General features: G+C 35.0%; 1 protein-coding gene across 1 annotated transcript in view; it reads left to right on the forward strand.

Moving 5' to 3' along the window:
• Positions 1 to 13739, forward strand: part of TMEM229A (transmembrane protein 229A) — a 49873-nt gene that overhangs the window by 4191 nt on the left and 31943 nt on the right. The gene's annotated exons all lie outside the window — the stretch shown is intronic.

Consider the following 13739-nt stretch of genomic DNA (forward strand, 5'->3'; position numbering starts at 1 on the left):
TCAAAGTCCCTTCTACACAATTATCAAAAACCTACTCCATGCTAGGCACTATGCTAAGTATCACTTTATTACCAATATTAATTAAAATTGAGGGAGATCTATCAGCTTGGCACTATACTAAGTTCTTTACATGGATAATCTCAAGTATTCCTCACAACAATTTTATGAAGGATGCGGCATGATTACACCGATTTGCCCAATTAAGACAATGAAATGCAGACATCATACTAAGTAATTTTCATAAAGTCACCAGTATATTAAGTAGCCAGAATTTTATTCTATTTCTTTAGCTGAGTCATTTACATCTTTATTGTTTTTCAAACAGTTGGTTTTTCCACTTATCATTAAAATTTTCTTTCTCAGAGAGATTAGTGTCAACTTAGTCAGGGCTTACTAGTCTACATTTTAGCTATCATTTTCCAGCAATTTCTCATCATGTGCCTAGAAGTAGTCCCTTAAAATTTGATTTTATTTTATCAAGGAGCTCGATTCTCCAATAAGTAAATTTGAGTTCAAGGTATAATAAACCATCAGTGGATTTAGAAGAGACAAGGTTTAAGCAGGATGTCAAGAGAATTCTACTCCAGGGCATGTGTTGTTCATTCAGAGTCCAAACAAGGAACTTGAACTTCATTTAATAACAATTAGGACAGCCCAAGGAAACATCCTCTAAAGGGATATCACAGAATTCATGACTTACATATGCCATGTGACTAAATGACATTAACTCACTGTATAATCACTGTATACTAGATATGATCACTACATAAAACAATCCTATAAGGCAAATGTAAAAAAAATATTTCTAAGAAGGATGCAGTCAGTAGGACTAGAATCCAATGATAACTTTCTCTCATTAACATACAATTCTCCAACCCAAAAGACAAACTATGCACATTTCATTGTGTATATAAAAAAAAAAAATCGTACCTTCATCACAGGCTGGTTGTGGCCAACAATAATGAAAAATGTGTTTGCATTACACAAATATGTTCTGCTTACATTTTCAGTCCTGAAGGAAGATTTCTTTTTATTTAACCAAGAATGAAGACCTAAAGCATGACTTAACCATTTAGCTTCAGGAATTAAGGTCTAAGCAGAAGGATAATTCACAAATTCATAAATCATCCATTCCTATTACAGCTATTATCTGACCATCAAATTAGATAATAAATTAGAGAAGTAATGTATTTTCTTAAGTGTTACGACTTTATTAAATTATTAAAATAATGTGTCTACCACTTGGAATACAATCTTTATTATTGTTTTCTGCTATAGATTTTATTTAGCCTTTGGATAGCATCCATATTCACAAAGTGCTTTGGGGTCATTTTGTACTTCTTTTTGATGGTAGTCCTCTAAGGCTACCTATGATATTGAATGAGAAATCTATCCTCTGGCCTTAAAGATAGGTCAAGGAAACCAGAGGAGAAAAAACTACAGCCAAGAATAGTTTTACATTATTTTTTCTGTGCTCACAAAATCTGAAATCCATGTCTCGTCTAGTAAAAAAAAAAGCAACAAAAACAAAAATCTTCCATTTTGTTTAGTCCATACTTTTTAAATTATTTGTAAAGGTTTAAAGCAAAGAACTTTAAGTATATTTTGGTATTTTGAATATGAAGTTGATGGTCTGAACTCTATGACTAGCAGTTTCTTGATTCATTTTCTCTGGTGTTATTCGATACATGATTTTACATGTTCGATTCCTCCAGGACTAGTAGACAAAGCAGATGGCAGCCTCCTTAAGAAACTGCCTTTACTTTCTTAATAATAATTTGGATGATAATCATGATGCTGTATTGAAACATTAATAGAAGCAAATGTGTCCACAACGTCATTCTCTAGCAAAAAGCAAGCTTGCCTTGCTACACCAAATTGCCAAGCAAAAAAAATTAAGAAGCAGTCTTTGTTTTTAGACTAAGGCTTTCAAAGTCAGACTCTTTTTATCCTGAGTCTGTTTCAGACTTTCAGAAGCTGACTATAGATGCCCCAGGGTCTTTGCAAACCCTTAAGTAGAAACACCATCTGCCTTCAGGATCATCTAAGGCTTTCAGGATCATCTCCTAGTCCAACTTCTTCATTTTACTTGTGAGGAATACGAAGTTCAGACATTGTAGCTATTATCTTCATCTTTCTTTCGTCTCCTCCCGTGTATTGAAACAATAAGGAATTCACATTGAATACTTTACAAATTTGGAATACCATTTACTCAGCAGTAAAAAGTAATTCTTATTGTAAATTATTGAAATAAACTGGTTTATTCCTGCCCCCTTGTAAAGTACTAAATTCATAGTACTTTGTGAATTTAGTACTTTATGGGTAGATTCACTTTTTTATAAATAGACTAATTGCACTTACATTACATTTTATAGGCCTTAGTCTCATAAGGAGTTAAAACATTTATCAGCATTGTCCTCATTCAAAGATAATTTGAATAAATAATCTCACAGAATAAATTCAAGTCAGCACTCACCATAGTCCTAAATGGCTTTACACATATCACCCTCTAGTGTTTCAAAGAAGCAATTTGCATTCTGGCCATAGAAAAGTTCAAATCATTGTAACTATTAAAGTCTCAGCATTGTGAATGACCTGGCCATGGACAGACTGGACAGCATAATAAGCTTTATTTATGGTAATCCAGTCCCTTCCAGGGGGAAACTTATTTCAGTTTCTTTGGCAAGATAGCAAGGATTTTTCTTTTTTTTTTTTTGGTTGTTGTTGTTGTTGTTTTAATAAATGAACATAAAGGAGACTCTAAAGCCAGTTTCGTATTCTACATAGATGAATGCAATAGCAAAAAGGATGAATGACTCAGTTTTCTCTGGTTTCTGCTTACAAAGCAGCATATAGCATCGTCCACTAATCAGTACACATTATTTTTAAAATAATATACCAAAGAATTATTTTGTTTCCTAGATTTTGAATACAGCACTGAAATAGACTCCTGTGACATAAGTGCTAATGTATAAATATAAATATCTTATGAACATTTGATAAAATAAAGCATGGCAGCCTCATCACATAAATTGACATAGTATGCAGTGCAGTATAAATTGGACTATCTAGAGAGGCACCACCAATATTTTATTCTAGTGAGAAATTAAATCAAGTGTTTATATGATATCATTAGATTCCATAGGACTTTTTCTAGGAGAAACATTTTCAGAAGATCTATACAACATTTAACACGAATTTCCTTCTGTTGCATATGTGCCATTAGCCTGGGCATTCAAGGCTAAATCAGATGAAATAGAATCATTTCTTTTAAAAACAAATTGAGTACTAACTAATGGGTAAATATAAGGCAAAAGCACAAATAAAAAAAACATAAAAATAAAAACAAAAGAAAAAATGTGTTTTTACAAAAAAAAAAAAAGAAATAAAAGCAATGTTTTGTCAGCATCAGGCCCAAACTAATTATAGGTAAGGGGCCCAGAAGGTGGTGGAATGTACTTGGTGAGTGAGCCGAGTGCACGGCCATCAGGCAGCAGATGGAGGATTTAGAAATAGTTACTACATGGTAGGAGGAAAAGCAGGTGACAGCACATGTGGAGCCATAGAGGGTCCAACTGAACGAAATTAACCGGGCAGAGAAACAGAACCAAGTACAGGACAGATCCAGAGAGTCTGAAAACAGGAGAGGAAGTCCAGCCTCGAGCTCTAGAGCTTCAGCGAGGAGATCGTTATTGGGTTCCTTCAGTGTGAAAACTTGAACTAAAAGACCTGATGGACTGGGAATTAAGCATAAGTAGACAATCCATAAAAAGAATGAGGTTGATGTACATCCAAAATGAAGGACGTGTGTGCATAAAAGAGAGACAGAGACAGAGATAGAGACAGAAAGAGACAGACAGAAAGAAACTTGATTACTTTTTCCTTTCCAGCTTCTGTGAGGAGCAGCTTCACTATTGCAGTTGGAGTTCATAAAAGTTCCTATATTCCTACTTGTCCTCACCAAGCCCTCCTTGACTTAAGGTAGTATCAAAAGATAAACTGAGACATATTAAAAAGTTTTAAGAGTTTGTTTGAGCAAAAAATCAATTCCAAATACTCAGCACCAAACCGAAGTGGTTACGAGGGCTCTGCCGACAAGAGCAGGGGAAAGATTTGTACAGAGAAGGTGCAGAAGCAAAGCACAGAATTGTTGGTCAGCTATAGCTCAAGGCCTAACTGGCTGTTTGTGATTCCTTGTCCTTGGCATTTTGATTTTGTAAACCTGAGGCATTTACAGGCTTAGATTTTGATTTGCTTATGCAGACTGCTGTGGCATTAGAGCCACCTCAGTCTAATGGCCTCCTTGTTTAATTAACTTAACAGTAGTTGGAGGAAATTTCTATTTCTTGTAACAACTACTTTAGTTACGGGCCTTCTACCAGCTGAAAAGTAAGCTATTTTGTAGAATTTTGGAGGGAAATAATAAGAAAATGGTACTCTGACCACTGCTAATATTAGCAGAGAATTTCTCCATGTCAAAGACATCAACCTGACAGTTTTATTAGTCCAATAATCTTTTGTTTTGATCAGGTGCAGCTCTTCTTTCGCTGGGAGGGCCAGTATCCACCAGCAGTTTGTTCAGCAGTTTCAATATATGCATCAGTGCTGCTCCAAGGGTTCCAGATGACAGAGAAACACAGCTGCTTCTTCATTCAGCAAAGGTTAAATCGAGAACATCCAATAAACCTGCCATTCCAGTTAACCAGCAGCAGTCTTTGCTCTCAATGAGGGCACATCTCTTCCCAAGGGTGTTGGTTGGATTAAAATACCAAAATTGATATTTCCTGGATAATACTTGCTATAACTGTAAACTGAAAAAAGACTAATGTAGACTTTGTATTGGAATTTTCTTTCTCTTTTTTTTAATAAATCATTTTTTCTACTACTTTTTTTTTTCACATCCATATACACGAAGATAGATGTTGGTAATGGGAATATACTGAAGTTGTCTTCAACTGCAATGAATTTGGTTTCACAAATGAGTGATTATTATTCTAAAAGTAAAGGAAGCTTCTGAACAGAGGGATGTAAAAGTGGCCCAAAATATAACACATTTCTCAGCGGCATTTTTATCACTTAAAAGAATAGTGAATTCAGACTACTTGGGTTTAGATTCACAATGTATATTTTACCAGATAAGGAGATGGGATGAATGAGTGAGCTTCTCTCATACAGAAAACTATTAACACTGACTAAAGAACACTTTAATACTGAGGTATTATCTTCAATCAAATGTTAAGAGTTAGCGGAGTCACTTAGCTGTCTGACTCCCTTTTCATATCGCGAGCTCTCCTTTTAAATACCTTTCTGACACTCAGTTGAATGATTACATATATTAATAAGAGTTATAAAATAGCAATTTAAATTCTCAAAAAAGATAGTCAGAAAAGTACATATTGAAAGATCATCAGGCAGACTTTGGATGAATAACAAGAAAATAGTTCCCACAAGTCAGATTACCTGATAGTTCGAATACATTAAGAAGATAGATGTGATTCTTTCTCCTTGAAAGAAACATCAATGTCACTAATGAAATTACAGATCCATAAGATACCTAATGTATCTCAAATCCAGAATAGATGCTTGAGAGCAGCGATACCTATCCTTGGAAAAGCTGAGACACCCAATCTAATTTCACAACAGTATTTTCCACTGCTCCTCATTTTCAAATTACAGTTTAAAATTATTTCACATTTAAAATAATTGCAACCGGACCAGATCAGGGTGTCACTATTGGGAGTGATCACAGTGCTATACTTCGCCATCTTTTGATGTGGCTTTACCACCAGGTCCCTAATATAGCATGGTTATCAACCTAAGGTTCAAATTGTGGCAAAGGGAACATCATCTTTCTACATCAAAGTAGAAAGCAGAAAGTTAAACAGTCAACCCCAGGGAGATGGGTGTACAGGAATCTTCAAAACCAAAGTCTATCCTATCATTAAAAAAATTAAAATATTTTTCTTTGGTGTTCTTACCAAGTTACTTGATTATAACCAAAATTTATTGGACCTATGAATTAATCATGAACTTCACTAGAATGATACGTGTGAGACTATCTTTGAAATGACATTATATTCAATTAAAGATCATCCTTCTTCTCAGCCTATGGAGTGGGATGTAAGGGGCTCAAAAACTTCTAACTCATTCAAGAATTATTTATATGACTTTAATTAAGAAAGGCAGCTTGTCTATTTGGAGTTAGAGATGAGATCCTAACATAGTGGCTTAAGATGTAAATGAATACTAGCACCTTTGGAGTAGAGGGAAGGAAAAATACTATGAGAACTCCTAATGGACTGGATAAAATATTCCCTGAGGAAAGAGAGAATTGTGTGGAAAATTAGGCTACAGAGACTTAAAAGGACATTATCATATTGCCCAGGATAATCCCTATTTCATAAAATTCTTATGATTCCTTAGAAATAAATGGCTTGGAGGAAATCCAAAATTGTCCTACCTTAAAGTACATGGTACTTTATAAAGTCATATATTATAGCAAACTTCAAATGCATTAGCCTAAGTCATTTTTTCTTCCATAATCTTCTAGCATATTTATTCATGACATGCTTAACACTTTTAAAATCTTGCATCTTATTCTATATGTCTCAGTGAAAAGGTATTCTTCACCCCTTTGTACTAAAACAAAGTATAAAATATTACCACTGAAAATGGAAGACTAGTTACAAAATCTGTGACTGACCAGCACATCTTCTCACTGCAATAGTTATTAATGTCAAAGAATATTGAGGTGAAATTACAACGATGTACTCACAAAGGTATGCATACAAACACCACCGTCAATCATTATTATTAAAGCTATAATGGCCACATGGTTTAGTGCTTCAGAGCAAGTCTTATTCATTCAAATTCTTTTCCTGAACAAACGTATTCTCTCTGATAAATAAAGCCAGTTTTCTGTAGAGTTCCAAAAGTGATTTCTGCTCTGCTTACCTCGGAATACATAGATGAGTAATAGGATGGGGTGTTTGCAATGGAAAAATAAAAGGCTAGGAGGGAAATGATGCAGTAAATAAAAGATGTTTTAAAATGATATCATTTCATAGAATATGTAAGAAACTGTTAAAGAAATTACCTTTCTGATGAGTGGAAATCGAGAGTGTGGGGGTAGATGAAAGGAGATCATTTTTAATTTTTACTTCATGGATTTCCATCTTAGCAATTTTTAACTCTGTGCATATACCACTTTTAGAATAAAATCAAAGCCTTCAAAATGTACCAAGGAATATCTTCGGATATTAAAAAAAAAAAAAAAACTGTATTGCAGAATTCATTTGAATGCCAGTAGCATCCCAGTAGCATCCCTTTGATATATATATATATATATTTTTTTATGCTGGACATATAGCCTTTGCATATTAAAAAGATACAGAGGAGGAAAGATACTGAATTGGCACTTAACAGTTTTCCTCAGGGTTCCTACATCCATGCAATATTCTGAGGATAAGAGGGTGAAAAGATGGTCCTTAGTAAAAGCAGGAAGCTGATGAACCAAATACGGAGCTGCCTCCTTCCAGAACGTTTGTGTGCAATAGTGCCACCATTGTTCAAGCCATTTTATCAGGGGATTCTTTTATTTGTAGCTGAAAGCTAGAAGAGTGCCATAAGCAAGTGTGATGAGATTCACCATCCTGCAGGAATTAGGGGAAGTTTCTTGAAGAAGATATCACAGGGTCTCTCTCGGGTTTGGAAGAAGCTGGCATGGACAACGCCCAGGGAGGGTACGCCCTGAGTAGGAAACAGATTCTTTGATCTTCTAAACATTAGAGAATAAACTCGTTACGTACAGTGATTGACTCACCTAAGGTCTCTGTTCTTGAAAACTTGAAGAAAGTCATTTTTATATAAATCAGAATTACCTTAAATTGTGAAAAATTAAGAGCAAAATCTATACAGTCATAATATAAAGCAAAAGTATAATTAAAATGTATACATGAATGTATACGTATCACAAAACACTCCACTGTCAAGGAAACCTAACATATACCAATCGCAATTCTGTAATTCAGCTTTAGCCAATCTACCTGACCCTAGAAAATAGAACCTCTAGCCTTATAGGGAAATCCCCCCTGCCGGCCAATCCTATCCTTTTTCTGTGTTGCCTCTTCCAATGCTCTATAACAGGAGTCCCCAAACAGCAGGCCAGAGACCAGTACTGGTCCTAGCCTGTTAGGACTGGGGCCGCACAGCAGGAGGTGAGTGGTGTGTGAGCAAGCAAAGCTTCGTCTGCATTTGCAGCTACTCCTCAGCGCTAGCATCACCACCTCAGCTACACCTCGGATCATCAGGAGTTAGATTCTCATAGGAGCACCCGTCCCTGGTGCCAAAAAGTTTGGGGACCACTGCTCTACAAAACTCACTCTTACCCAAAATCCTTCCAGAAGAGTGCTCCACGGCTTGCGAGGCACTGTACTCCACCAATACATGGACTGTTTTTTCTTGAATAAAGGACATCAAATATTTACTAAATTGTTTTATTTTTGTCATTTGACAATAACAAATGAGGCTATGTTTTTACTTCCTCTGTTCTGTACTAGTGACTAGAATACAAAAGGTCCTTGAAGATAAAAAATGTGTATTTTATTTAGTTACTATCTTGTATAGCATTTAATAAAATGCCTATTTACTGAATATTTAGATTTCTATTCACCTGTCAGTCAGTCCCTCATCATTTTCACTCTTTCATTTTTGGTCATTTTCTGTTTTAGACCCAATCTTTAGATTTTTATTTCTAATAGATAAGAAAGAAGTGAATATCCACTTGCAAGATTGGTACCTCTTTTCCTTCAACTATTGTCATTTAAGTAGAGACTTTTCAAAGATAGAAGTATATTATTCCCATGTGCTCTTACATTACAAGGAAAATAAAATTTAATGGTCTTTCAAAGTATTCTGGCATGAGCTGGCCCCAAACAGTAGTGGTCCAATGCTTTTATCTTATCCACAGATGTCTTCCGCAGGAGTGTAGGCAGCTAAGGACGGGAGAGTTGACCAGACTCCCTTCTGAAGAAGAGCAATGTGCATTTGTGGTTGTGCCAGACAGGATTTGTTGAAATGGTGTGTTACATCAACACATGCAGTTTTACAATTATAGACATTTGGAGGCAAAAGCAGGACTTGCCTGTGGTTTAGTTTTGGTTTTAGTTTGTGTTTTTATTTCCATTTCTAAAGAGACTGACAGCTCTTAATAGGCAACAGAGAGGAAACTGTGCCTGTGCTGATGATTAGTGACTGCTTTCAAACTTCTAGTGCGTGTGTGTACAGATGTAAATCGATGCAAAGTTCTCATTAATTACACAAAAATGGGAATGCGGGAAAAGAATGGTTTTCTGAAAGGCATGTTAGACCAAATTATCTGACTTCAACAGTATCTGTACAGCTGAAGAGCTCCCCTCCCTAGCTCCTGCCCTCAGAAAAGAAACCCACAGCTTTTAAGGGCCAAGGAAAAAAAAATTAAAGGGCATTTAGAGGGGGCAACAGAGACTGTATGTTTCTAATTATCTTTCTCATTATGGAGAACTGTTCTTTTCATGTTATTTTGCAACAGCTTTTAGTGAGCCGAGCTGAAAAGCAGTTTCACCTTGCTCTGGGAAAATAAGAATGTGAATCCCCAGTTGGAGAAGAGGAAATGTGTACCAGCCATCATTATTTAAGCACACCTCTAGTTTTGAATCTGACTAAAAATGTGAATAGCGGAAAAACACAAAAGGGTCTGTTCTTTGTACCCATTTGGAACCAGGAAGTGATGAATCTCACTGGAGAGAGTTTGTTTCGACTTGGTTCCAAACCCAGTTTTCAAAAGAAAGCGCCTTGGAGAGGTAGAATGAAGCCAAGCTTTGTTAAGCAAATGGTCGGCTTACCTCCAATGCTTCCACCAGCAAGCCTTGTTCTCTCTACTCTGTTCTGAACCAGTTTCAAGAGCAAAAGGAGGTTTGTTTTTTTTAGGACCGGATGCTGTGAAGGACCTTTGGAAACCGAATAGTCTCGAGGACATGCTTGTGCATACCAATGTCTCCAGAAGGCATCTGGTTTTCGCAGATTAATTTAAAATTGTATATATCCTGAAATTGCTGAGTATGTTTATCTCTTGCTATAGCACTTGCATTTTAAGGAAGCAAAGCAATTAACTTAACATTTTAAGAACCTAAAAATTATGATAAAAAGTTAAGTTGAAAATAGGACTCTAGATATTAAAAAAAAAAAAAAAAACAGGAGTAAGTCTCCCTTTTTTTCTATTTTGGAAATAAAAACAGAAAAAGAAAATGATCGAGTTAAATGAGAAGGAGGAAGAGTAGAAAATGTGAGAGACACACCAAATCCAGATAATAGAGTTGTATTTAGATGAAAGAAAAAAAAAAAAAACGTTAAACTATGCAATAAAAAATATAAAACATTTCCATATTGTTCTTCTTTACCTCCCTCCTGCACATCAGAACATAAACTGATATGGTAGAGTTTTTTGTACTGTGACTAATTTAATTAGGACCAGGACACTGGGGAAACGAGGCCCAAAATTTTCCAAAGCCTATTATAAACCAGAATGCATAAACTAACCAAATTTCTGTCCAAAATAACCTCAAAAATAACTCGAATTCAAAAATACATGTTTTTCTACTGCTAAATTGTACACCTGAAACTTACTGGATTTCATTAACTAATGTCACCATAATAAAATAAAATAAAATTTAAAAAATACATGTTTTCCCATTCTAAATTCTAGACTCTTCAACTAGTTAATTCACTACTGCATTGACAAAGACTCTCTCTTTAACCAAAATATAGTCAGACTCCTGAGTTCTTCCTCTCCCACTTCTTCTTTACTGAGCTCAGCTTTAGCAGAAAATGCTGCTACAGTTCATTCAGAATCCCTCACCCTTAATATCTATTCAAGTTCTTCTTCTTCCTCACTCTTGACACCTAATCAAGTTCCTCTTAGTAATTTTCTATCCATTCCCTCACCGCCCTCCCCGCACTGGCTATACATCCCCACTTGTCCCTATTGTTGTGAGTTGAGTTCAGTCTCTCTCCTCTATTGCAATAGTCTTGAATAAAATCTTCTGATAGTCACACTTTAGAAAGTCCTATCTAGGTGGTTCTGCAATCATCCCATTTGTCAGAATCTTCCCTTCCTCTTGCTTCAGGTGGACCAACTTGGATTGCAAAGAGCCAGTTTAGTACTACTGGTATGCAATCCGAAGAAATTCTAAAATAGCTGATGAAATGAATCCAAGCTAGAGTCCTTTATATGGAACTAAAGAGCAAAGACAAAATATAAGTGGAAAGGGCAGGAGAAAGCAAGGTCATAAATTAAGACAGTGTTTAAAATGTAAAACCCAGACTTTATTGAATGAAATACTTGAAGTATAAACAATTGAGGCACAAAGGAGAGAAAGAAAAATAATGGAATAGTCATCTTTAGGACAAACACATGTATATAGAGGGCTTAGTTTTATTTATCTAGGATAAATAAATGTGTTCACTTTCTAATGTTCATTTTCTAACGTTCACCTGTAATTATAACTACTTCTGTAATTAAAGAAGCACAAGAAAGAGGAAGCTAACTATTCGTTGCTAGTTATAACACACTATGTCTGCAAATTAATCTGTGTTGCAGAAGACACAGCTTATAAATTCTAGTTATAGACAAAGCCATTCAGAACTTTATACCTGATAATCCAAAATATTCTCAAATAATTACATATTGTGGCACCCAAATATCATAGAATACTAGATGAAAATGAAAATCCTTTGTTTGATAGGTTTTTCAAAGATGTTCTCTCAGCAAAGATACCTATGTTTTCTTTTTATATATATATTTGGGTAATTTACAGTCACCAAGTAATTACATCAATTTGGCAATCTCCAGTTAAAAATCAACAACTTTAATATATACCTAAGGTTGAAAACAATATTTGTCAGAACTAAATTGCCTCATTTTAACTGCAATTTTTTTTTTAATTGGGACCATTTGAACAAGTACGTTCAATTGAAAACAGCCTTTGAAACAGCCTTAATAGAGTTGTTCAACTGTCATTTAAATGTTTTATAAAATGTTGTTTATGTCCAAAAGAAAATTCCTGCTTTTGAAACATATAACCATAACTCATTGATTTTACCTGAATACTTTTAGAAAAGAAAAATTTTTTTTCCCAAAATTTGCTAACTTTCTCAGGTTTTTTTCTGAATATATATATATTTTTGTTCTCTGCTTGTTCATTAACTAAATACATGCTTCAAAAATTCACTTTTTAAATGTTTTATTTGCAGATACATATTTAAAACTGTAGTTATACCTTTTATATCATTTAGAATTAAGAGAATATTTTAAAATTGAACCCTTGTGAATTTTAGCACAATTTAATAAATTTCAAAAAGCAATACGTTAAAGATATTTTTCATGTCATGGAGATATATTTTAATTATTTTATTATTTTTATCTTCTAATTTTTCCATTTAAAATAACCTCATACATATTTTTTAAAACTGTAAAAAACACTACAATATATTATCTAATTTCCAAGTGTTTACATTTTACATAACCATTATACAATTATCAAAATTAGGAGTATGTTTTTCTTCATTCCTTTACATTTAATCTAAATGTGTCTTTATATTTAAAGTGTGTTTCTTGTAAACAACATATAGTTGGGTCTTGTTTTCGATTCACTCTCACAATTTGTCTTTTACACGGTATATTTGGACCATTGATGTTCAAACTGATTATTGATAGTTGGATTTATATCTATCATATTTTTAACCGTTTTCTATTTATTGTTCACTTTTTTATTTCTATTTTTGTCTTCCGTTCTTTTTTGCCTTTTCTTTACCAGAACCCCAAAGTTTTTCCTTGAGTCTGCCTGCCTGCCTTCACTGGCCCAAAGAAAAGCACGAGCAGGAGTTTAAAATTAATATTGACTTGACCAATACAGAGATGAGGAGCTGTGACTTAAACAAACCGACTCTCCAATGGCATGTAAGTTACAGATTGTATAAGCAAAAGCACAAGACACCATGAGTTAGGGGTTCGGGTTGTGCTGGAAGCTGATTGGTTAGAGGTGAGATAAAGTCTTGAGGACAATTCTGATGCCTTTTTCCAGTGTCCCTCTGTCCAGTCTCATGGGAAAGTAGCCAGAGGGTCGTTCCATCTTAGGGCTCAGGAGCTGAAATATAACTTAGATCAAGACGTTTTCTTTAACCTGCCAAAGGTCGGGATCTTGTGACCATTAGTCAGTTTGGGGCTATTGCCTTCTGCTGCCCGGAAGGTTGCTGATCATCCAGCGGAAAGGCTAGATCTGGCATTGGGGTGTGGGGATTTAATCAAAGTCATAAGCATCCTCAGTTTCATTTTGTGGGTTTAACTGAAAGTTTTATATCATTTGATTTTCTCACCTTCCTTAGCATATCAGTTATACTTTTTTTTAAACAATTTTTAGTGGTTGCCATGGAGTTTCCATTATATATTTACAATTAATCAAAGTCCACCAAATAATACTATATTGTTGCAGAAAAATCAGACTGACGAGAAACCAAGCACCACTCAGGGCGTTGGAGAACTCAGGTTTATTACGCCAGTGGTCCCAGTAGAGTTAGCTCTCTGAAGATCTGCGCCCCAAACTCAGAGGTAGCCTTACTTTTATAGGGCTTATCCACGCAGTTACAGTTGGCATGGGCTGATTGGCTCATAAATTCTCAGACAGGAATTTAGGCATTACATCTGT

This window comes from Pteropus alecto, unplaced genomic scaffold (genome assembly GCF_000325575.1).
Source record: "Pteropus alecto unplaced genomic scaffold, ASM32557v1 scaffold22, whole genome shotgun sequence".
In the NCBI taxonomy this organism is placed as follows: domain Eukaryota; kingdom Metazoa; phylum Chordata; class Mammalia; order Chiroptera; family Pteropodidae; genus Pteropus; species Pteropus alecto.